Source organism: Bos indicus, chromosome 1 (assembly GCF_029378745.1).
Source record: "Bos indicus isolate NIAB-ARS_2022 breed Sahiwal x Tharparkar chromosome 1, NIAB-ARS_B.indTharparkar_mat_pri_1.0, whole genome shotgun sequence".
NCBI lineage: Eukaryota > Metazoa > Chordata > Mammalia > Artiodactyla > Bovidae > Bos > Bos indicus.
In genome coordinates, this window is record NC_091760.1 from 130727315 (window position 1) to 130752375 (window position 25061).

At 38.8% G+C, this 25061-nt stretch overlaps 1 protein-coding gene across 2 annotated transcripts in view; it reads left to right on the top strand.

Annotated features, from left to right (window-relative positions):
* Positions 1–25061, top strand: part of PIK3CB (phosphatidylinositol-4,5-bisphosphate 3-kinase catalytic subunit beta) — a 180187-nt gene that overhangs the window by 52531 nt on the left and 102595 nt on the right. The window lies entirely within an intron of this gene.

The following is a 25061-nucleotide window of genomic DNA, read 5'->3' on the forward strand; positions in this document are numbered from 1 at the left end:
TATGAATTAGGTATGCTTCTTCATGTGTACAAAGCATCTGAATGTTCAGTTTCATCTGTACAGTCATTGCTCGCTTTTCTTTACTTAGAGCAGATACAGAGACTGAGAAATATTGAAAGAATTAATTGTTTCATTTCATATTGTCAAGGGTCCCTTCTCTTGCTGTTGCTTCTATCTATAAATTGAGAAAGAGTACTCCCTTTTTAAAAACTTTAATAAAAAGGAGATTTCCAAACCACATTGTGATTGACTAAGAGATGGTGTCAGAGTACAGAAGTAACAAAAAGGTCTTAAAGACCTTTTCCTGGGAATTTCCTGGCAGTCCAGTGGTTAGGACTCTGAGCTTTCATTTCTATGGGCCCATTTCTAGTTGGAAGTCCTAGTCATAGTAATTGGTCTTTCACTCAGGTATGTCTAGCTGTTTGTGACTCCGTGGACTATAGCCTGTGAGGCTCCTTTGTCCATGGGATTTTCCAGGCAAGAATACTGGAGTGGGTTGCCATTCCTTCTCCAGGGGAACTTCCTGACACAGGGATCAAACCTGGGCCTCCCACATTATAGGCAGATGCTTTACTGTCTGAGCCACAAGGGAAGCCCATTCCTATTTTTACCTTTTTACACTGTTCATGGGGTCCTCAAGGCAGGAATGTTGTAGTGGTTTGCCATTCCCTTCTCCAGTGGGCCAAGTTTTCAGATAAATGAGCTTAAATAAATGTTAAGCCATCCACAGCTCTATATGACTTTATTGTTCTTACTTTATCATCATATTTCATCCTATCAACACCTTCTCTCTAAAATGGAAGTTATCCACATTTTATAGATGAAGGGATCCTTAAACTTGGGATATGTACAAATATGGGCATTTGGAAAGAGCTCAACATGTTCTTCCTAAACATTGGCCATTTTAACTGTTTTTAAGTGTACAATTTCATGACATAAATATAGTCATGGTATTGTGCACCCATCAGCACTATCCATCTCCACAACTTATTGTATCACCCCCAAACCCAGATAACTCTTATTCTGTGAAGTTGTCTGTCTCTGAGAATTTGCCTGTTCTGTTTAGGGCTTGTAAGTGCAATCATACAGTGTTTGTCCTTTCATGGTTGGTTTATTTCACTTAGCATAGGTGTCCTCAAGGTTCTTCTGTTTAGCATGTATCACAATGTCTCTTTTAAGGCTGAATAAATATTCCATTGTATGTATTAATATGTACCACATTTTGTTTTTCCACCCATCTATTGAGTCAAATTTGACTTGTTTCCACCTTTGGCTATTGTTAATAATACTGCTGTAAACAATGGTAGGAGGCCGTCTATGGGGTTGCACAGAGTCGGACACGACTGAAGTGACTTAGCAGCAGCAAACATGAGTATACAGATATCCATGTGACTGCTTGCATTTCATTCTTTTGGGTTATATACCAAGAAAAGTAGAATTGCTGGATTATATGGTGAAGTGAGGAGAAGGCAATGGCACCCCACTCCAGTACTCTTGGCCGGAAAATCCCATGGACGGAGGAGCCTGGTGGGCTGCAGTCCATGGGGTTGCTAGGAGTCGGACACGACTGAGCGACTTCACTTTCATTTTTCACTTTCATGCATTGGAGAAGGAAATGGCAACCCACTCCAGTGTTCTTGCCTGGAGAATCCTAGGAACGGGGGAGCCTGGTGGGCTGCCGTCTATAGGGTCTCGCAGAGTCGGACACGACTGAAGCGACTTAGCAGCAGCAGCGTGGTGAAGTGAAGTGAAAGTTGCTCAGTTGTGTTCGACTCTTTGTGACCCCATGGACTATACAGTCCATGGAATTGTCCAGGCCAGAATACTAAGAGTGGGTAGTCTTTCCTTTCTCCAGGTGATTTTCCCAACCCAGGAATCGAGCCTAGGTCTCTTGCATTGGGGTCAAATTCTTTACCAGCTAAGCCACAAGGGAAGCCCTGGATCATATGGTAATTCTATTTAAATATTTTAGGAACTACCATATTCTTTCAGTGTTTGTACCATTTTTCATTCCCACCAGAAATATACAAGGGTTTACAGTTTCTTCACATCTTTGTCTGGTTTATAGTGTGTTTTTGATTTTGAGCAGTAGAACATTTTAAGTATATTTCCTTAAAAGAAGGTTTATCATAGATTGTTTTCTAGTAGTCTTAGAAGGAACACAAATCTTCATGCTCTGTTGCCAGGTCAGAACTGGTAAAGAAAGTTGTCACCTGCTGCTGCTGCTGCTGCTGAGTCGCTTCAGTCGTGTCAGACTCTCTGCGACCTCATAGATGGCAGCCCACCAGGCTCCCCTGTCCCTGGGATTCTCCAGGCAAGAACACCTAGTTATTAATAAATTTTAGTGAGAGATCCTCACAAAAATGAAAATTATGGGGCTTTGAAAAGAATGCATTGCCCAAAACTTATTCTGTGTAATCTGACTGTGATGTTTACTGTACTAAGGACCTTTACTTGGCTTAAGAGAAAGCTATGTGTTTTAATTTCTGAGTAGGAATAACTATGATCTCCAAGGATTGGACAGGATGATTAAATGAGTTAGAATGCTTCCCCTCCCCCAACAGATGTATTTGGAAATTGGAAATTTTATAAGGAGGTGGAGAGATTTTCATTGTGTTGTTGACTGACACATTGTCTGTTTAATAGTTGGGAAAGACATTCTTTGTTTAGATGGATAGAAGACCAATCAAAGTTATTAATAAGCAAAAAAAAGTGCTGATGGGATTATAGTTTCTGCAGAGAGGTTTTCAAAACTTTGTACCTTGTTTGAGGTTGTCATTAAGATTTAGAAATATTGAAATAGATCATATTCATTGGCTTCAATATTGTTATAATTTTGCATTTCCTAGGTAAATCTTATGTTTTAACTGCATCATATGGTAATAATAAACTTCAAAAAGTTTATTTTAGAAACTGCTTATCATGTTTTGTGAACATTATGAATAAACTGAATGGTTTAAACTTGTATTCTACTTTTTACTAGTTCCTCTTCTCCCAGTTCATTGCCTCAGGATTCTTTTTGTTTAACATGCACTGGATGTTTATGCATTAGAAAAATGTTCATAAAGATTATATTGTTGAGTGTCTACTGTTTCTGGTTCTTTGATAACATGCTTTTTGCTTTAACTCAGAAAATAACTGTGGTTAGATTGTCATATAGTCTGCCACAGACAGTAAGGATATTGTGATAGAAATTCTGCTCTCTGCGTAGCATGACCTTTCAAAACTGTTTTCTTTGCTGCAAGCATCTCACTTAGCCTTTTGACTGCCACATGACAGAGGAAGTAGTATATATAAAGCGATATAAATGACTGCCTTGTTCTTGTTTATGTTGAGGATGAACTAGTTTTATGCATTATACATAGAGTACATTTTAAGTGTAAGTTTAAAAAAAAATTCTTATTAGAGTATACTTGATTTGCAATACAGTGTTGTGTTAGTTTCAGGTGTACAATAAAATGAATCAATTATACATATATCCACTCTTGTTGTTGTTTTTTTTTTAAACATTCTTTTCCCATATGGGCCATCACATACTACTGAGTAGATAGGTTTTTATTAGTTACCTATTTTACGCAAAATATTTTATATAGGTATACAGGTAACTAATGAAGTAGTATGTATATGTCAATCTTAATCTCCCAATTTATCCCTCCCTCTTAAGTGTAAGTTTTAAAAGAAAATAATAGTAAATTATAATAGTAAAAATTGAAATGGGAAATCATTTATGTTACTTTGAAGAAAGGTCTAACTTTTGTTTTCAGAGTTTTAAGAATTATTAATTAATGGAGGTTATAATATACAGGTGATGACTACAGATCTACTCTTTTTTGTGGCAAAGATTTTAAAGCAGCTTTGGAATTGTCTTTCTCTTGTTCTTGAAGATTCTTTTTTAGAATGTGAAAGGGTCTAGGGAACCTGAGAAAGCACCAAATTGATTTTAAACTTTAATCTTATTTTCCACTTGTAGCTTAGCTCTGTAATATAAGTATTTATTTATTCATCATTTAGGAAATAGTTACTGAGGTCCTGTATCAGACATGGTGGACAAAGAACTGCAAAGATGACAGAACATGTCTCTGTCATTCAGGAATTCACTATTTAGATTTCAGCAAAAGAGTAGAGCTGAGCAGGATCACAACTCCTTGCTGCAGATGCTAATGTCACTTCCCTCCTGGAATCTAGAGATAAAGACAAAGCTGGTGAGGAGTAGTAGTTAGGGCCATGATGATAGTTAGGATTCTTAGGTAGGAATAATGCTGGAAAGGAAGCAACTGCTGGAGATAGAAAAAATCTAGAGCTTGGGTTTGATTATCATTAACCCTGAGGTCATAGGCACAGTAAAATGGGGAATGGGTTCCCATCAAATGGATTCTTCAGGGTAGGTGCTGCTGAGGAGGTTTACATCTGTTATTGCTGTTAATCCGTAAAAAGAGTGTGAAATTTAGCATCTATGCGGAATAGCACATGAGAACCTAAATTTATAATTTAAAGAATGATGAAAAGTGAACAACTCTGCATAACAGCCAGATGAATCATAGGTGTTTTCTTCTATCAGTCTCCCTTCCTCTCCCCAAGCTCTTCTTTACTGAATTTTTGTTATTTTCTTTCTTTTCTTTATAACCTTACTACCTCTGTTCATCTCTATCTCTGAATGATATAAGGCTTTGAGTAAATGGAATCATATTGTATATATTCTTTTTTATTTCTCTGAATATTATTTATACGATTCATTTATGGTACTATGTATAGCTTTAGTAATTTCCTATATTTTAAAATGTATAATTTATTGAACCATTCTGTTCTTTGAAATTTTAGTTGGTTTGGTTGCTCTAGGTGTTTATTGTTGCGCGTGGGCTTTCTCTAGCTGCAGTGAGTAGGGGCAGCTCTTCACTGCAGCGTGAAGGCTTCTCATTGGGGCAGCTTCTCTAGTTGAGGACCACAGGCTGTAGGTGTGCAGGCTTTAGTAGTTGTGGCCTACGGGCTCTAGAGCACATGTTCAGTAGTTGTGGCAAACAGGCTTGGTTACTACGCAGCATGTGGAATCTTCCTGGGGCAAGGATCAAACCTGTGTCCCCTGCATTGGCAGGTGGACCCTCATCCACTGTGCCACCAGGGAAGTCCTGATCCATTCTATCAATGCACATTTAGTTTGTGTCTGCTGCTGCCGCTAAGTCACTTCAGTCGTGTCCGACTCTGTGTGACCCCAGAGACAGCAGCCCACCAGGCTCCCCCATACCTGGGATTCCCCAGGCAAGAACACTGGAGTGGGTTGCCATTTCCTTCTCCAGTGCAGGAAAGTGCAAAGTGAAAGTGAAGTCACTCAGTTGTGTTCGACTCTAGTTTTTGGATATTATGAAAAATTTTGCATTCCACACCCGTGTACATGTGACAACTTGGATAAGGGGTTTCCTGGCATGGATGCCTAGTAAAGGAATTTTTGATGCCAAAATTCTTGGAAGAGGTTGAATCAGTTTACTGTCCCTCCAGATCTATGAAATGGTATCTCATTGTGGTTTAATTCACTTTCCTTGGTGACTAATGATATTTATGGTACATACTCCTGATATGCTAATGGGACTTTTGGCTCCTGTGAAAATTTCTGTTTAATTATTTTGCCCATTTTTCTATTGGGTTTGTGTTATTTGTATATTCATTTTCTCACTGTGATGTATAAAAATTGTTTATTTGATCAATTTTTATTCACTTGCTTAACATTCATCATTGAGTCTCCTGTTGTTTTTTGCATAAAAATAGTACCTTAATGTGGCCTATCGGAACGTGGATTTGGCCAGCCGCTCCACTACCATTCTGAGTTTCCCTGGTGGCTCAGATGGTAAAGCGTCTGCCTGCAATGCAGGAGACCGGGGTTCGATCCCTGGGTTGGGAAGATCTCCTGGAGAAGGACATGGCAACCCACTCCAGTATTGTTGCCTGGAGAATCCCAGGGATGGGGGAGCCTGGTGGGCTGCCATCTATGGGGTCGCACAGAGTCGGACACGACTGATGTGACTTAGCAGTAGCAGCAGGCCTTTACATATGTTCTTTTTCATTTTGGCTAGCCAATTTCCTCTCTTCAAGACTGTTCAAATATGCCTTTCTCTTGGAAACTACTCTTGGCTCTACCTGCCTCAAATTCATGTACTTTGTGTCTGTATACTTAGGAAAAATATGGTCATTTTAATCAGATGATTAGTCAAGAGGAGAAAGAAAGCTGTCAACATGTCCATTTTTACCAGGGGATTAAAAAGTGTATGTGCAGAGTGATAAACAAGGATGAAAGCTAAATGATGAATGATTTTGGAACATCACAATGGTAGCCTCATCGGTGTCCCCCACTCCTCTTCATAGTTCTGTTTTCTATTTGAATGGAGAAGGGTGATTCAAAAAACACAGTGGTAGAGTACACAGCATTGGACTGAATGTAACTGAGAGAGCACATGTGGGTTTTTTTTTTTTTTAATAAATTGAAACAGTTGATGTACAATATTATGTTAGTTTCAGGTGGACTGCATATGATTTGATACATGCATACATTAGGAAAAGGGCTTCCCTGGTGGCTTAGATGGTAAGGAATCCACCTGCTATACAGGAGACTAGGTTTGACCCGTGGCTTGGGAAAGATCCCTCAGAGAAGGGAATGGCTACCCATTCCACTATTCTTGCTTGGAGAATCACATGAACAGAGGAACCTGGCAGGCTACAGTGTATAGGGTTGGACAGAGTTGGACATGCCTGAAGTGACTTAGCACACACACATATATTATGAAATGATCACCACTATTGGTCTAGTGCCCATCTATCCCTATACAAAGCTATTACAACTTATTATTGACCCTATTCCTTATGCTGTGTATTAGATACTTGTGGCTATTTTTTTAAAAATTATATAACTGGAGCTTTGCATGTTTTACTTCCCTTCACCTGTTTTGCTCACTCCTCACCCCTCTCTCTTGTAGCAAGAGCCTGTTTGTTCTCTACCTGTGAATCTGTTTTCATTTTGTTTATTTAATTTTTACACTCCACATGTGAGTGAGATGATGCATTTGTCTTTTTCTGTCTGACTTATTTTATTTAGCATAATACCCTCTAGATCCATCTGTGTTGTAAAAAATGGCAAGATCGCCTTCCCCCTTTATGGCTAAGTAATATTCCATTATAGATACAGATATTACATCTTTATCCAGTTGTCTATTGATGGACGCTTAGGTTGTTTCCATATCTTGACTGTTGTAAGTAATGCTGCAGTGGACATTGGAGTGCATATATGTTTCTGAATTCGAGTTTTGGTTTGTTCTAGGCAAATGCCCAGAAGTGAAATTGCTGGAAGTTCTATTTTTAACTTTTTGAGGAACCTCTGTACTGTTTTTCAATAATGGCTGCTCCAGTATAGTCCCACCAACAGTGCACAAGGGTTTCCTTTTTTCCACGTCCTTGCCAACACTTGTTACTTGGTTTTTTGACAGCAGCCATTCTGACAGGTGGAGGTGGTATCTCATTATTGTTTTGGTGTACATTTCTCTGATGGTTAGTGATGTTGAGCATCTTTTCAGTGTATCTGTTGGCCATCAGAATGTCTTTGGAAAAATGTCTATTCAGGTTCTCTGCCCATTTTGTAATTGGGCTGTTTGTTTTTTGATGTTAAGTTGTATGAGTTTATGGTTTGGATGTTAACCCCTTAATGGATATTGTTTTCAGATATTTTTTCTGATTCAGTGGGTTGCCTTTTCATTTTGTTGATACTTTGCTTTGCTGTGCAGGAAAAGTTTGATGTAATCCCACTTGTTTATTTTTGGTTTTGCTCCCTTTGTTTGAGGAGACATACCCCGCAAATATTGCTAAGGCCAATGTCAAAGAGTGTGCATCCTGTGTTTTCTTGTACAAGTTTTATGGTTTCAGACATTTAAGTCTTTAATCAACATTATGAATTAATTTTTGTATTCTGTATGAGAAAGTAATTCAGTTTGATTCTTTTTCATGTAGCTGTCCAGTTTTTTGAACACCATCTATTGAAGAGGCTGTCTTTTCTTCATTGTTTGTTCTTACCTCCGCCTCCTTTGTCATAGATAAGTTGACATATAAGTGTGAATTCATTTCTGAGTTCTCTATTAGGTTCCTTTGATCTGTGTGTCTGTTTTTGTGCTAGTACCATACTGTTTTGTTCTGTGTTTTGGCCACGTGGCATGGCTAGTGGGATCTTAATTCCCTGACTAGGGTTTGAATCTGGAACCTTGGCAGTAAAAGCACAGAGTCCTAACCACTTTTTCAAAAATATGTGTTTATTTGGCTGCACTGGGTCTTAGTTGCAGCATCCAAGATCTTTAGTTGCAGCATGAAGGGGCTATGAAAACTATACACAGAAGCATTTTGTTATTCATTGTTGGATAGGTTATGAGGAAAATTGGTTGACAGGGAAGTTTTATTTATTTTTGTTTGTTTTAATTAAGAACTTCTTTTGGTAGTTTTATTAATTCGTTTTTGACTTTCCTGGCTCTTTGTTGCTGTGTGGGCTTTTCTCTAGTTGTGATGAGCAGGGGCATCTCTAGTTGCAGTGTGTGGGCTTCTTAATTTGGTGGCTTCCCTTGTTGGAGAGCACAGGCTCTGGGGTGCGCGGGCTTCAGTAGTTGGGGCTCTTGGGCTCTAGAGCACAGGCTTAATAGTTGTGGTGCATAGGCTTAGTTCCTCTGCAGCATGTGCTATCTTCCCGGACCAGGGATCAAACCCATATCTCTTGCACTGGCAGGTGGATTCTTTACCACTGAGCCACCAGGGAAGCCCAAGGAAAAGTTTTAAAACAGACAAATTCTTGCATAGACCAAACTTAGACCAGTGTGGAGAAGGGTAATCCTGAAATGGTTTGGGAGAAATGCTAGCTTTTTAGGATTCTCATTTAATTTTTACATCCTACAATTTAATGTTGAAAATGACAGCAGATGGAAATAACTAAAAGGTTTGGCGCCTGTAACAGCGCTTTTTTCTACAGCTGTAAGCTATTTAAAATTCTTCTCGTGTTACTGTTTGCCATTCAGATGGCTTTCTGGCACTGAATCAGTTCCTAGATGCGAGGGCTGTTGGGTAGTTACTCACCGGCCTCCCTACACACTTGTACACTCTGGTTCATGACTCACCCTCACAGCACTTATATGTGGGTACCCTTTGCTATACAGTAATTTTTAATTGTTTGATGTCACTTGTTATAAACAAGTACCGTACTTGATTATGATTTCTCAAATCAAGATTTGTTGTCATGTAAAAAGAAAAGAAAACCCACCCTAGTTAATCTGTTGGTTCCATTGCTACAGGACTGAAAAACAGAAGCAGTAGTTGTCCAGACTGTGAAACTTTTGTCTGAAGTATGTATCCCATAATAGGTACAAAGTATATCCACTAAGCCAGGATTATAATATTTGCTTCACTTTGCAGTTTGTACTATTATGTAAACTGAGTAAAATGCAAAGAAAGGGTTACCACAGAGTTGTGCTGAGAGATGAGGGAGGCAGTTGCTATTTGGACGGAATATCTATGGAGTCTCTGGGATGCTGGCAGTGTTCTAATTCTTGATATAGATGGTGTTTTTTAAATAGTAATTTGTAAAGTACTTTTCTGTTTATGTATTATTTTAAGCAAAAAAATATTTTGAAATAGAAAGTACTTGTACATCATGTTGGAGAATTCCATTAGCTGTATCTTTAATGGTTGGAGAAGATCCCCATATATTAGCAATTGGTAATGAGTCTTTGTCCGATTGATTTGATATATTTAGAAAAATAATCACATGTACTCTGAATCATGGTAATGGTCCACCAGTGACTGAAGCAAGGTTAATGGTTAGTTCTTGTGCCACTGGGCTTCCCTGGTGGCTCAGAGGGTAAAGCGTCTGCCTGCAGTGCAGGAGACCTGGGTTCAATCCCTGGGTCACGAAGATCCCCTGGAGAAGGAAATGGCAACCCACTCCAGTATTCTTGCCGGGAGAATCCCATGGACAAAGGAGCCTGGTGGGCTACAGTCCACCGGGTCACAAAGAGTCGGACACAACTGAGCGACTTCACTTTCTTTCACTTTCTTGTGCCCCTAATACTATTCATTGGAAGTAGAAGAGAAGGGACAGGGTGAAGGGAGAACACTGTGAGGATGAAATACATCTTCTTGGTAATAAATATCCAATTAAAATAATTTTTTTCTTATTGGTAAGTATAATTGAACATTTAGATTAAAAGCCAGGAGAGCAGACTGAAATTAGGAACACTGGAAAAAATAAATAGCATTATTTAATAAAAAATGGAAATATTTCAGGACATCTCCTGCCTGGCAATTTCGGGGAATGCAGGTTTGATTCTTGTTCCAGGAACTGGGATCTTGCGTGAGCCCTCGAGCTCTCCACAGCTGAAAAATCTGTGTACCACCAGTAAAGATCCCCAGTGCTGTGACTAACACCCAACACAGCCAAAATAAATTTAAAAGTATTTAAAACAAAACAAAAAATTAAATATTTGAATGAAAAATGTTTAAATAATTTTAAATTGAGTATCCTAAGAAGCTAACAGTTTGCAATATTTTGGAAGAATGGAATGATGTGATTTTTATTTTTTTAAATTTTTGTAAGAAGATTAACATACTTTAGACCTGGTAATGTGCTGAACTAAATTTTTCATTAGCCCATTGAGTGTGAAGAAATAATACCAATAATGTACTGTCCCCACTCCCCATGGGAGTACCATTGTATTGGATTAGGTTTCTAAATTTCTGTTGATACTTTTATCTGACAGAGTTGTTGGGAATGTGGGAGTTATTTAAAATTTTCTACTGCTGTTTAAATAAAGAGTGCTAATTTATATGGCTTGTTTCAAACCTTATTCAAATGTTCAGAGAATGTCAGTGGAAGGAGCAAATAAAAGTTAAGGTGAAAGTATGAATTGTGGAGCTACCCTGTGGTTTGATGATCCCCAGGCTTTTGAGATGCTTTGCATTGCTGTATGTGTATGCTTGGTCTTTGCAACCCATGGACTGTAGCCTGCCAGGCTCCTCTGTCCATGGAGTTTTCCAGGCAAGAATACTGGAGTGGGTTGCCATTTCTTTCTTCAGGGGGATCGTCCCAACCTAGGGATCTAAACTGTGTCTCTTGCATCTCTGACACTGGCAGGTGAATTCTATACCACTATGCTATACCCTGTGTCCTAAAGCATAGAATACTGCTTAGATTCTGCTGCTCTATGTGATCTTCAAGATTGTACTTCTCAGACCTTAGGCCTCTGGGATTAGCTTTGACTATTTCTGATTTTGGAGAGGCCCAAATTCTTACCACATAAAAATTCTCAATAGAGAAAGATACCATACTAGTTAGAAATGAAGAACACTGACACTCCAAAATGGGCAGTGGATGACAACAGTTGGTTTAATTTGATTTATTTTAAAAACAGAACATCTTTTATTTGAATGCTGAATACATTATATTAGTACACAGAGTATGCTGAAAATAGAATTTTTTAAAAAAACTTAATTTTGGTTGCGTTGGGTCTTAGTCACGGCACATAAGCTCAACTCAATAGTTGCATTGCACAGGTTTATCTCTAGTTGAGGCGCACAAACTCAGTAGCTCTGTACCACATGGGATCTTAGTTCTCAGACCAGGGATTGAACCCACGTCTCCTCTTCTGTAAGACAGATTCTTAATTACTGGACCACCAAGGAAGTCCCAAGAATGGAATTTTTTAAAGAAAAATTAACTTCAGTGATTCAATTAAAACAGACAAATATAATTCCTAATAATTTTTAATATAACATGAATGATAAGTAGATATGTCAGTATTTTGTGAAGTTCGCTTAGAGTGTTACATTATTCGATAAATTGTTGTTGTTCAGCCGTTCTTTGAGACCCCGTAGACTGCAGCATGCCAGATTTCCCTGTGCACCACCATCTCCTAGAGTTTGCTCAAACTCATGTTCCGTGAGTTGGTGATGCCATCCCACCATTTCATCCTCTGGGTCTTAGTTGTGGCCTGCGAGATCTTTATCTTTATCGTCACATGTGGCATCTAGTTCCAGGACAGGGGATCGAATCCTGGTCCATTGTATTGGCAGTGTGAAGTCTTTGCCTCTAGACTACCGTGGAAGTCCCAAATCCTTTCTTGAAAGTACCTTTCTAGTTTGTTTTGCAATATATATAAAGAATCTTAAAGAAGTTTATAATAAAGATTCTAAACCCTGTCAGAGCCAACCCCCCTTTTGGTAGCATGTTTTATTTATTAAAAAAAAAAAATGTATTTGGCTGCATCAGGTCTTGATTGCATCATGTGAGATCTTTCATTGAAGTCCGTGGGCTTAGCAGTTGTGGCACTCGGGCCTTCTAGTCATGGCACATGGGCTTATGCTCTGAGGCATGTGGGATCTTAGTTCCTCAACAGGGGATCAAAACTGTGTCCCCTGCATTGCAAGGTGAATTCTTAACCATTGAACCATCAGGGAAGGCACTGTGGTATGTTTTATAATACTTATTTTCCTATATTAAAAAAGAAATTTATAGGTAATATCTGCTTACATACATTAAGAAAAATGTGATTTAATTAAAAGAAAGGTCATTTGTGATAAAAAATATTGTGCTATTTATGTGCTAAAAAACAGTGTGCTATTTACATGCTAAAGACACTCAGGTACAATTGTAGTAGACCACAGTGTTAGTTGCTCATCTTATACCCCCTTCCTCTCTCTTCCCCTCCCAGACTCTGGTTTTCCAGCCTAAATTTCTGTGCATTAGGTTGTACTCATGATTTTTTCCTTTTTGCAGTTAAACAGAATTCTAATTGTACTTACTGTACTCCTTTATATTTTACTCTATATATATCCATAAAGATTTCTAATATACACATTTGACAAATAGCTGCTTAATATACCATCAGATAGGGGTATAACCATTGGTTTATTTGCAAGTTTGTCACTTGTGTATTTTGCTTTGTGTATGAAAATTCTTCTGAATTCAGGTTTTAAAACATAATTAATGAGTTAGTAGGTTTAAAAAATTTTCAAGACTCAATGCATATTTGCACATATTTCCTAAAAACTCTTTAGAATGCCTTTTTTTTTTTTTTTCTTCCCCAACCAAATGGAATTCAGGAGCTTGGTTTCCGACCAGGGTGGAACCTACGTCCTCTGCAGTGGAAGCTCAGATTCTTAGCTGCTGGACCTCCAGGGAAGCCCCCCAGCTTCTGTTTTTAGATGATAAATTTGAATATTTTATTTCAATACAAATGATAAGATTCAGTTCAGTTCAGTTCAGTCACTCAGTCGTGTCCGACTCTTTGCCACCCCATGAATCGCAGCACGCCAGGCCTCCCTGTCCATCACCAACTCCCAGAGTTCACTCAGACTCTCACGTCCATTGAGTCAGTGATGCCATCCAGCCATCTCATCCTCTGTCGTCCCCTTCTCCTCCTGCCCCCAAATCCCTCCCAGCATCAGAGTCTTTTCCAATGAATCAACTCTTTGCATGAGGTGGCCAAAGTACTGGAGTTTTAGCTTTAGCATCATTTATTGAAATAACTGCTAAATGATTTAGCAATTATTCTTTAGTACTTTTTAGAACTACTTTAGACAGATCTTTTACATGAAATGATAATGATTCAGATAAAATAACCATCTTTAACAAATGGAGTGCTATACTGTTCAGTTTTTCAGTGTTCAGTATAATGGATACTTTATTGTAAGTCAGTCAATAAATAAGGCTGATAGACATGGGGGGACAGAAACCCAGATAAATCAAAATCCCGTCACTTGTCTGTGATTAGAACCTGCAGGTTTAGATAGTAAATGTGGTGTTATGATAAGTGCACTGCCACTTCCAGTTTTTTTTTTTAATGATCATTAAATAAACTTGTCTTCTAGCTATATCCTATAATAGTAAAGAAATAAATATTAAGTAAATGCTATTCCATTTAATATTTTTTAAAATTCCCTTTCAGTCACTACCAAATTTTTTCCCCATGATTTTCTAAGAAGTTTTTGTCTGAACTTCTTGTTCATCTGTATGAGGTCTTGTTCATCTGTATGTTGGTTTCTGCTTATCACTTTATTGAAAGAAGTAAAATCCAGTAGTTTTGCTGGCACATTGCTAGGGAAACTGAGAATGTTTAAACCCCTTCCTCTCTTTCTGCCAGTGAACAATTGACAGGATATGGGTTTGTAATTATAGTCTTAAGGGCTTCAGTTCAGTTCAGTCACTCAGTTGTATCTGACTCTTTGCGACCTCATGGATTGCAGCACGCCAGGCCTCCCTGTCCATCACCAACTCCCGGAGTTCACTCAGACTCACGTCCATTGAGTCAGTGATGCCATCCAGCCATCTCATCCTCTGTCATCCCCTTTTCCTCCTGCCCCCAATCCCTCCCAGCATCAGGGTCTTTTCCAATGAATCAACTCTTCGCATGAGGTGGCCAAAGTACTGGAGTTTCAGCTTTAGCATCATTCCTTCCAAAGAAATCCCAGGGCTGATCTCCTTCAGAATGGACTGGTTGGATCTCCTTGCAGTCCAAGGGACTCTCAAGAGTCTTCTCCAGCACCACAGTTCAAAAGCATCAATTCTTTGGCGCTCAGCTTTCTACACAGTCCAACTCTCACATCCATACGTGACCACTGGAAAAACCATAGCCTTGACTAGACAGACCTTTGTTGGCAAAGTAATGTCTCTGCTTTTGAATATGCTATCTAGGTTGGTCATAACTTTCCTTCCAAGGAGTAAGCGTATTTTAATTTCATGGCTGCAGTAATCATCTGCAGTGATTTTGGAGCCCCAAAAAATAAAGTCTGAGTCGAGCTAATTGTCACTGCTGAAGTTCCTTTGCTCTCTGATAGCTTCCTTGAAAAGTTGTTTTCATAAGTAGTCTCATGCTTGTCTTCAGCCTTTGATCATTTGCTTAATGCTCAAACTAAAGAGCCATACCTGACTGAGGTAGGGTCTTGTGCTTGCTGTGCCAGGGTAAGCCTGTGCTAGAGTAACCCTGTGAAGGGTTGTTGTGCTAGGGCAACCCTGTGAAAAACATTTTCTTTAAGGAAGGAGAGGGCATGCTTGGGGAAAAAAATCTGACTTTGGTCTTGGCTGTGTCTCTGTGTCGCCTAGGTAACTTAAGTAATTTCTCTGGGCCTTAGCTTCCTAATTTTTAAAACAGGAAGGGCCTGCCGCTCCTAAGGTACCGCCCAACCTGAAACCATGAGTTACTTCTCAGGTTGGACTCTTACGTGTGATGCTCCATATAAGATAAGGGTGCCTTATTGGAATAGGAACCAGAACACATTTATTTTAATACAATTATGTAGCAGTAATTTTCTTCAGAGTATCTTTATAAAAGATTTATCTGATACCAGTTGGTTTGTTACCTTATTTGTTTTAGGTCAGATAAAGGACATACTATTTTTAATTTCAGCTCAGCACATTTTGAGAGTATACCCCCTCTCTCAGTACTTAGCTTAAAAGTATTGTGAAAGAAGCTCCTAAGTGCTGCAAGTTACCCTGTGATTTTAGGTAGACTACCCCATCAGTATGTTTACTAAGCGTCTTGAAAACTAAGAGCCACTTATACTCACCTTACATTCTTCTCATCAGATAAGGGGCTAAAGTCTTCTTGACTTAAGAGCTTCTTTTGCCTTCAAGAATTAGCTGAAAACAAAATAGAGAAGTATAAGATACACTATTGATTGACAAGTAGAAATGTATGAGAAATTTTATTCATTACTGTTCATTCAGTTCAGTTCAGTTCAGTTCAATCACTCAGTTGTGTCCGACTCTTTGTGACCCCATGGACCGCAGCACGCCAGGCCTCCTTGTCCATCACCAACTCCTGGAGTTTACCCAAACTCATGTCCATCGGGTTGGTGATGCCATCCAACCATCTCATCCTCTGTTGTCCCCTTTTTCTCCTGCCCTCAATCTTTCCCAGCATCAAAGGTGTTTTAAATGAGTCAGGTCTTCGCATCAGGTGGCCACAGTATTGGAGTTTCAGCTTCAGCATCAGTCCTTCCAATGAGCACCTGGGACTGATCTCCTTTAGGATGGACTGGTTGGATCTCCTTGCAGTCCAAGGGACCCTCAAGAGTCTTCTCCAGTACCACACTTCAAAAGCATCAATTCTTTGGCATTCAGCTTTCTTTATAGTTCAACTCTCACATCCATACATGACTACTGGAAAAACCATATCCTTGACTAGATGAAGCTTTGCTGATAAAGTAATGTCTCTGCTTTTGAATATGCTATCTAGGTTGGTCATAACTTTCCTTCCAAAGGGTAAGCGTCTTTTAATTTCATTGCTGCAGTCACCACCTGCAGTGATTTTGGAGCCCGAAAAAGTAAAGTCAGCCTCGGTTTCCACTGTTTCCCCATCTATTTGCCATGAAGTGATGGGACCAGATGCCATGATCTTAGTTTTCTTTTTTTTTTTTTTTAATATTTATTTACGTGGCTGCACTGGGTCTTAGCAGCAGCATATGGGATCTAGTTTCCTGACCAGGAAATGAACCTGGACCCCCTGCACTGAGAGCACAGAGTCCTAGCCACTGGACCACCAGGGAAGTCCCTGATCTTAGTTTTCTGAATGTTGAGCTTTAAGCCAACTTTTTCACGCTCCTCTTTCACTTTCATCAAGAGGCTTTTTAGTTCCTCTTCACTTTCTGCCATAAGGGTGGTGTCATCTGCATTTCTGGGGTTATTGATATATCTCCCGGCAGACTTGATTCCAGCTTTTGCTTCTTCCAGCCCAGTGTTTCTCATGATGTACTCTGCATAGAAGTTAAATAAGCAGGGTGACAATATACAGCCTTGACGTACTCCTTTTCTTATTTGGAACCAGTCTGTTGTTCCATGTCCAATTCTAACTGTTGCTTCCTGACCTGCATATAGGTTTCTCAAGAGGCAGGTCAGGTGGTCTGGTATTCCCATCTCTTTCAGAATTTTCCACAGTTTATTGTGATGCACACAGTCAAAGGCTTTGGCATATTCAATAAAGTAGAAATAGATGGTTTTCTGGAACTCTATTGCTTTTTCGACCATCCAGCGGATGTTGGCAATTTGACCTCTGGTTCCTCTGGCTTTTTAAAAACCAGCTTGAACATCTGGAAGTTCACGGTTCATGTATTGCTGAAGGCTGGCTTGGAGAATTTTGAGCATTACTTTACTAGCGTGTGAGATGAGTGCAATTGTGCGGTAGTTTGAGCATTCTTTGGCATTGCCTTTCTTTGGTATTGGAATGAAAACTGACCTTCTCCAGTCCTGTGGCCAGTTTTGAGTTTTCCAAATTTGCTGACATTTTGAGTGCAGCACTTCACAGCATTTTCTTTTAGGATTTGAAATAGCTCAACTGGGATTCCATCACCTCCACTAGCTTTGTTTGTAGTGATGCTTCCTAAAGCTCACTTGGCTTCACATTCCAGGATGTCTGGCTCTAGGTGAGTGATCAGAGCATCGTGATTTACTGAGTTGTGAAGATCTTTTTTGTATAGTTCTTTTGTACAGACTAGATAAATTGTGGAGATCCCATTAATCCTTTGAGAAATAGTAGGAATTATTGTAGAGCAGTGATTCTCAAACTGGGCAGTGTGAAATGCCCCCTATAAGATGCTTCTGAAATTTGTGGACATTGATTTTGTTGTTTTAGTGATTGGGGGAGGTACTACTATTATGTAATGGTTAAAAGTCTTATTATTATCTGATCCTAGATCTGAACTTTATTTACATAAAGAAATAATACAAAGTATTTTTGCATGATTTTAGTACATTAATTTTGGAAAATAGAGATTTTAAAAATCTCTGGCATCATTGGCTTTTGTGGCATTTAATTAGTCTGCATTTGTAGTTGTCACATCCATGGTGATTGTATGTAGAGATTCAAACCTCTGACTACTCTATTGTGCACATAATGGTTATATCCAGTTTTCACATACTGAAATATAGATTTTTATTTTGTTTTATTTATTCTTTGTATTATAATTAGAAGATTAAATGAGTTTATTTTGAAATCAAGTATATATGCAGCCATGAAATTAAAAGACACTTACTCCTTGGAAGGAAAGTTATGACCAACCTAGATAGCATATTCAAAAGCAGAGACATTACTTTGCCAACAAAGGTCCGTCTAGTCAGGGCTGTGGTTTTCCTGTGGTCATGTGTGGATGTGAGAGTTGGACTGTGAAGAAGGCTGAGCGCCGAGGAATTGATACTTTTGAAGTGTGGTGTTGGAGAAGACTCTTGAGAGTCCCTTGGACTGCAAGGAGATCCAACCAGTCCATTCTGAAGGAGATCAGCCCTGGGATTTCTTTGGAAGGAATGATGCTGAAGCTGAAACTCCAGTACTTTGGCCACCTCATGCTAAGGGTTGAATCATTGGAAAAGACTCTGATGCTGGGAGGGATTGGGGGCAGGAGGAAAAGGGGACGACAGAGGATGAGATGGCTGGATGGCATCACTGACTCAATGGACGTGAGAGTCTGAGTGAACTCTGGGAGTTGGTGATGGACAGGGAGGCCTGGCGTGCTGCGATTCCTGGGGTTGCAAAGAGTCGCACACGACTGAGCAACTGAACTGACCTGAACTGAAATTATATTAATAATTTCATTTCAGGTTTTTAAAATATTTGTAAATTATTTAAAAAGTTCTGAACATGAGGACCGAAAACCATTCTCTTAGGTAGTATTCAGCTTGAAGTACTTTGAAAACCTTGAGAACTGGTTTAATAAAAGTACTTTTATTAAAATGACACACAAGTACAGTGTTAGGCTGTAATTACATAGTGTCTTTATCTGGAATATTTACAAAGCGTGACAAGCATTCTAGCTCAGTTATTAGTAAATGATTAATATGAAAATATCAAGGTAGGAATTTATATACCTGAACGTAACTTTTCACTAGGGTTCACCTTCAGTGTCTGCAGAGGTTTGATTCCAGGAGCCTCACAAGTACCAAAATCTGCCAGTGTTCAAGGCCCTCATACTATATTCAATATTGTATGGTAAACCATAAAGGCAAAGCATATGTAAAAGAATGTGTGTGTATATATATATTTATATGTATAACTGAATCATTTTGTTGAATGGTAGAATTTTGCACAACACTATAAATCAACTATACTTCAATAAGATATATTTTTAGAATAAGAAATTGAAGGTAGGGGAATTGATTTTGGAGACTGGTGTGATGTTGCTTTAGTAAGCAAGGACCATGGTGAACTGTAAAGCTAAAGGATTAAACTTTATAATGCATTTTGAGATGGCAGGAAAAAATATTTCATCATTGCAATTTATAATATTTTGCCAGTTTTTAAATATTTAAGGCATTATGATTGTTAAATATAGCATATTCTGAAGTAAAATTCTACTTTCTTTTCCTTTATATTAAAAATAGTGGTTGTCAGTTGACACCAGTTTGGGAGTTCCCCAATCTAAATTTAATAGAAGATGCCATTTTATGGAATAAACAGTTCTATAGTCAAACATTAGTTGAAAATACATCATTTTTGGTAATGGCTGTAACATTATTGGAAGTGCGGCACAGAGGGAATACAGTATTTGGTAAGACCTATTTCATGTTTCTCTTCACACGACAGGCATTTATGGACTGGAGACAAGATGGTATTAAGCAATCGGAATTCTGTATGTTGGGACTTCCCAGATGGTCTGGTGGTTGAGAATCTACCTTGTAATGCATGACACCCAGGTTTGATTCCTGGTTGGGGAACTAAGATCTCACATGTGGTAGAGCAAATAAGCCCACAGGCCACAAGTTACTGAGCCCATGTGCTCTAGAGCCTGTGCTCCACAACAAGATAAGCCTGTGTGCCTCAACAAAGAGCATATGTACTGCATGAAAGACCCAGGAAATACCTGCCCCCCCCCCCCCCCCGCCTGGTGAAAAAAGTTATATCTATTTGGAAACTGTTTTTGATATTCATTATACTAGGCACTGAAAGACCACACTGATGGCCACATAGTTCCTTTTTTCCTGTCAAGTATGATATAAATCATATTTTTAATGGGACTTCCCTGGCAGTTCACTGAGTAAGAGTCAGTGCTTCCACTGCAGGGGGAGCAGGTTCCATCCCTGCTCAGGGAACTAAGTTTCTGTATGCTGTGCTTTGGGGCAAAGAAAAACTAAAAAAATCACATTTTTAATGATAAAATATAATTGGTCTAGTAGTGATTTCCATAGAATTTGAATTCATTAATTCATTCAGCCAAAAGTAAGTGTTTATTGAACTGGAAATAGCAAGAGACTGGGAAACTATCCCATAGCAATGAATTTTAGTATAGTGTACTCCTTCGTTGACATGTATATGCCCTGGTACTTGGGTGCACAGAGGAGTATTAGGGACAGATTCTAATTCACAGCCTAGAAGTGTGAGAGTTGGTCAGGATGACATGCTAGGGAGAGGAATGACAGATTTAAGGTAGAAGGCAGGAAAGAGTATGAGACATGGTGATAAGTGTCAGCAGGATTAAGGATAGTACATGTGGGAGTGTTGAATGACAGATCTAGAAGGAAGGGAAGGCAGGGGCCCATGAATTCATTCCTATAATTCATTTTAGATATGACTTCATCATCAAGAAATTCTTAAATCTACCATGGTGATTTTCCCTTTAATACCTGAGAAGTTTAGAATTTTGAATCTGGGGAGTTGATGCTGTTGGGTAGTGAGGTACGGTTTCTTTGAAAAGATTACTACTCTAGACTCCAGAGGCTCAGAAATCCTCATCATTTCTAGTTGCTGGTAAGGGTGAGGTTTCAGAGTTTTTATTTTTATAGTTTTTTGCTCTTATATTACTGTTGATATTTATCAGGTGATTTGGTTTCAATTGTGAGAATCTTGCCAAAAATCTATGCTAAAGCAACCAGGGGACTGTACAGGTTTATCTTGATTATAATTCTGATGTTTCATAAACCCATCTCAATTTTAAATGCTAACTTGAGTTTGTCCTCTCAGTTTTTGTTGACAGCTCCTGACTCTCATATGTCTCCTGACTTTTGGTGTTCAGGAGACAGCTTTTTCCTGTTTGTCTTTGCATGGTGTTATTTGAATATAAGCAAAGCATGGTCTTTAAAATTTGATGTAGAATGTTTTTATTATGCAGATGTTTCTTGAATATCTAATACTTGCAAAGTTGAGAAGCTCCTCTACTGAAAATAGTTTCTAAGGCTGTTCTGCAGTGATTTGCGTAAAGCATTTCCAGGATCAGTGTCTGTTAATGACATCTTGTAGTAACTTTGTGTGGTTTTGTTCTTGTCTATGAAAGTTATCAGTTTAAAATTACTAAATATAGTGATTTCACTATATGCTGTGGTGAGAGACAAGTCTTTTAAAAAGCTTGGCACAAGATTTCAAGGAGCTTACAGTCAGGTAATGTGGTTTAATATGGTGAAATGTCTCACACTTCCTGGTGCTTTAGCAGTTATTATGGTATATTATAGTATCGTAGCTCAGTCGGTGAAGAATCTGCCTGCAATGCAGGAGACCCAGGTTCGATTCCTGAGTCAGGAAGATCTCCTGGAGAAGGAAACGACAACCCACTCAGTATTCTTACCTGGGGAATCCCTTGGACAGAGGAGCTTGGCAGGCCTGGAGAATCCCATAGACAGAGGAGCCTGGCAGGCTGCAGTCATTCCTTGGGGTCACTAAGGGTCGGACACGACTGAGCGACTTCACTTTCACTTTCATGCATTGGAGAAGGAAATGGCAACCCACTCCAGTGTTCTTGCTTGGAGAATCCCAGGGACGGAGGAGCCCAGTGGGCTGCCCTCTGTGGGGTCGCACAGAATCAGACAGGACTGAAATGACTTAGCAGCAGCAGCAGTTATTATGTAGAGTGTAGAGTTGGGCTCACTCTCCAGAGTTAGACCCAAGTTGATATCCCAAGACTGCTACTTTTTATCCATGAATGAGATCTCAAAGTATCTAAGTCTTAGGTACTTCCTTAAGGAGTAGTAATATTACCACAGGGTAGTAGTCAGGATAAGATATAGTAATGCATGTAAAGATTTTAGTAGATTCCTGATACATAGTAAGTACTTATCTTTAGTGTTATAAATTCCATTATCCCTTGAGCTTTTTAAAAAATTATTGTAGGAGTAGCAGCGTTTGGTCTTGAGTTCATTAAACAATTGCAAATGGCTACTATGTGTAATCACTTTTGGAGAAACAAAGTAGTTGAATATATATAACTCACAGCTCAAAAGAACTTTTGGTTTTTGAATAAAAATAAAAAATTGTAAGTAGCAGCAAACCTTGGGCCTATTATGGTTGGGCATTCTTTACTCAGTTTTCATAACCATGATATGATGTAGTTACTGTTGTTTTCATCATTTCATAGGTAAGGGAACTTAATTAGGAGGAAGATAATGTGATTTGCCCAAGACATCTTCATTAGTGAGTGATGGAGCCAGGTTTACAACTCAGGTGTTAGACTCTGAGAACACAATCTTTAATCATTGTCTGTTCTGTCTACAGAAATAAGGCTGGCATGTCTGAAAGATTCAAAACCTTTATCACAGTGGCAGTGTGCTGGACCTAGGCTATGAGGTGTAAGAGTTAAGGAGGGGTCAGTAATGACCAGGATGTTGAGGGGAGGCAGAAAGCTGTCATTGCAGTGTGTTAGCCACTCCATTTTAGCTCCTTCATTGTCACAGTGTTCCCAGGAGAAATACTTTAGTATGATTTTTTTTAAAGCTATTGAAGTCTCAAGAAGTTTCATATCACATAACTGATAAATGGCGTAGGTGGAATTTAACAAAACCTTTTTGTTGTGAAAAATAGCAAACATACACAAAATCAGAGAAGTAGTGCAGTGTACTCCTCATGTCCCAACCTCAGTCAGTAACAATGTTTTGCCTCTCATTATCTATTTCTCTCATTTTTAAAAACGTGTTTATTGAGGTATGGGCTTCTCTGATGGCTCAGATGATAAAGAATCTGCCTGCACAATTCAGGAGACCCGGGTTCAATCCATGTGTCAGGAAGATCCTTTAGAGGAGGAAATTTGAACCCACTCCAGTATTCTTGCCTGGAGAATTCCATGGACAGAGGAGCCTGGTGAACTACAGTCCACGAGAGCACAGAGTTGGACATAGGACTAACACTTACTGAGGGATAATTGACTTAAACTACACATATTGAAAATGTGTAATTTGATATATTTTGACATATGTACATATCCCTGAAACCATCATCTGACAAGATAATGAACATATCCGTTACTCCCAAGAGTTTCCTTGTGTTCCTTGGTAATCCTCTTCTTTTACCTCTTCCTGCTTCCTGCCACCTCGTGCAAATAGTTGACTCATTGGAAAAGACTCTGATGCTGGGAGGGATTGGGGGCAGGAGGAGAAGGGGATGACAGAGGATGAGATGGCTGGATGGCATCACTGACTCAATGGACATGAGTCTCAGTGAACTCCGGGAGTTGGTGATGGCCAGGGAGGCCTGGCGTGCTGCAATTCATGGGGTTGCAATGAATCGGACACGGCTGAGCCACTGAACTGAACTGAACTGATACCTTCATATCATTTAGGTGCATATTTAGAAGTGGGATGACTGGATCATATGGTAAATATATGTTAAGAAACTGCCAAACTATTTTCCAAAGTAGCTCTGTTGTTTAACATTCCCATCAGCAGTGTAGAAAGTTCCAGCTCCTCTCCCTGTCTGCACTTGGTATGGTTGGTGTTTTTAATTTTACCCTGTAAGAGGTGTGTATCGCATTGTAATTTTAGTTTATGTAACTAATGTTATTAAGCCTTTTTGCCATCTCCTTTGATAGTTTCTGTTCAAATCTTTTGCCAATTCAAGTAAGCTGAGTTTTTTTCTTATGATTGTATATGGAGAGTTCTTTATGTATTCTGGATACCAGATCTTTATATGGTTTGCAAGCATTGTCTCCCTTCTGTGGCTCATCTTTTTATATTATAAACAGTATCATACTTACGGGCAGAAGGTTTTAGTTTTGGTGGTGTGCATTTTATCAGTTTTTTATTTTGTGAATTGCCTATGGTGTCATACTTAAGAACTGTTTGCCTAATCCAAGAGCACAATATTTTCTCTATGTTTTCTTCTAGAGGTTTTACCGTTTCAGTTTTTTCATAACTATAATCCATTATTAGTGGTATGAGGTATGAATTGAGCTTCATTTTCTTAGCTTATGGATGTCTAGGTATTCCAAACTAGAATAACTAGTTGAAGCACCATTTGTTCAAGTGACTGTCCTTTTTCTCATGAAATTACCTTTATGTCTTTGTTGAAATCAGCTACCCTTTCACTTTTTAAAAAATGGACTAACCTAAAGCACATGCCAAGGATAATTTCATTTTATCCCGATGTATATTTATTATGCATCTGACTGATAAAGACTGATTTTTAGAAACATAACAAACATTCTATTATTATACCTCACACAATGAAGTTTCTTTAAAATCCTCTAATACTTAATTCATATTTTAATTTCCCAGACTGTTTCAAAGCAGGCTTTAAAGTTGACCAGTAAAGGGCCTTTCTCTATTATTATTGTCTCATATTTGATGTGTTTCAATCCACGGATGTCATTATTGTTTTTGATGCCCCAAATGCTTTAAATTGGCTCTTGTCTCTTTTGACACAAGATTTGGATTTTTTGAATAAATGAGATTTGAGACTTTTTTTTTTCTTTTTTAACTTTATTGCCCATGTTCTTCTTAGGATTATTGTTGTGCTTTCTTGAAGAAAGCGCTTAAAACAGATGAGACTTAAATGGCCCACTTGGAGGGTGCATTTGTTGGAAAACTGGTTTGGTAAGGGGAGTGTCAACATATCTGTGAACACAAGTCTAGCAGCATGAGGCAAAACTTGTGGCATAAGAGCCTGGACTGTGAAATTGTTGGAGAAGCAAAGGAAAACAGGCCAGAGTCATAGGGCAAAAGGCCTTGCCAGCTGGTTTGTGGGATTTGATTTTTTTAATACTTTGATGATGGGTCATGGATCGAAGTTCATGACATTTCTTTCTCACATTGATTGATAGAAAATTATTTTTGAAAGAAAGCTCTCTTGATTCCCACTTTTCATGGAGTT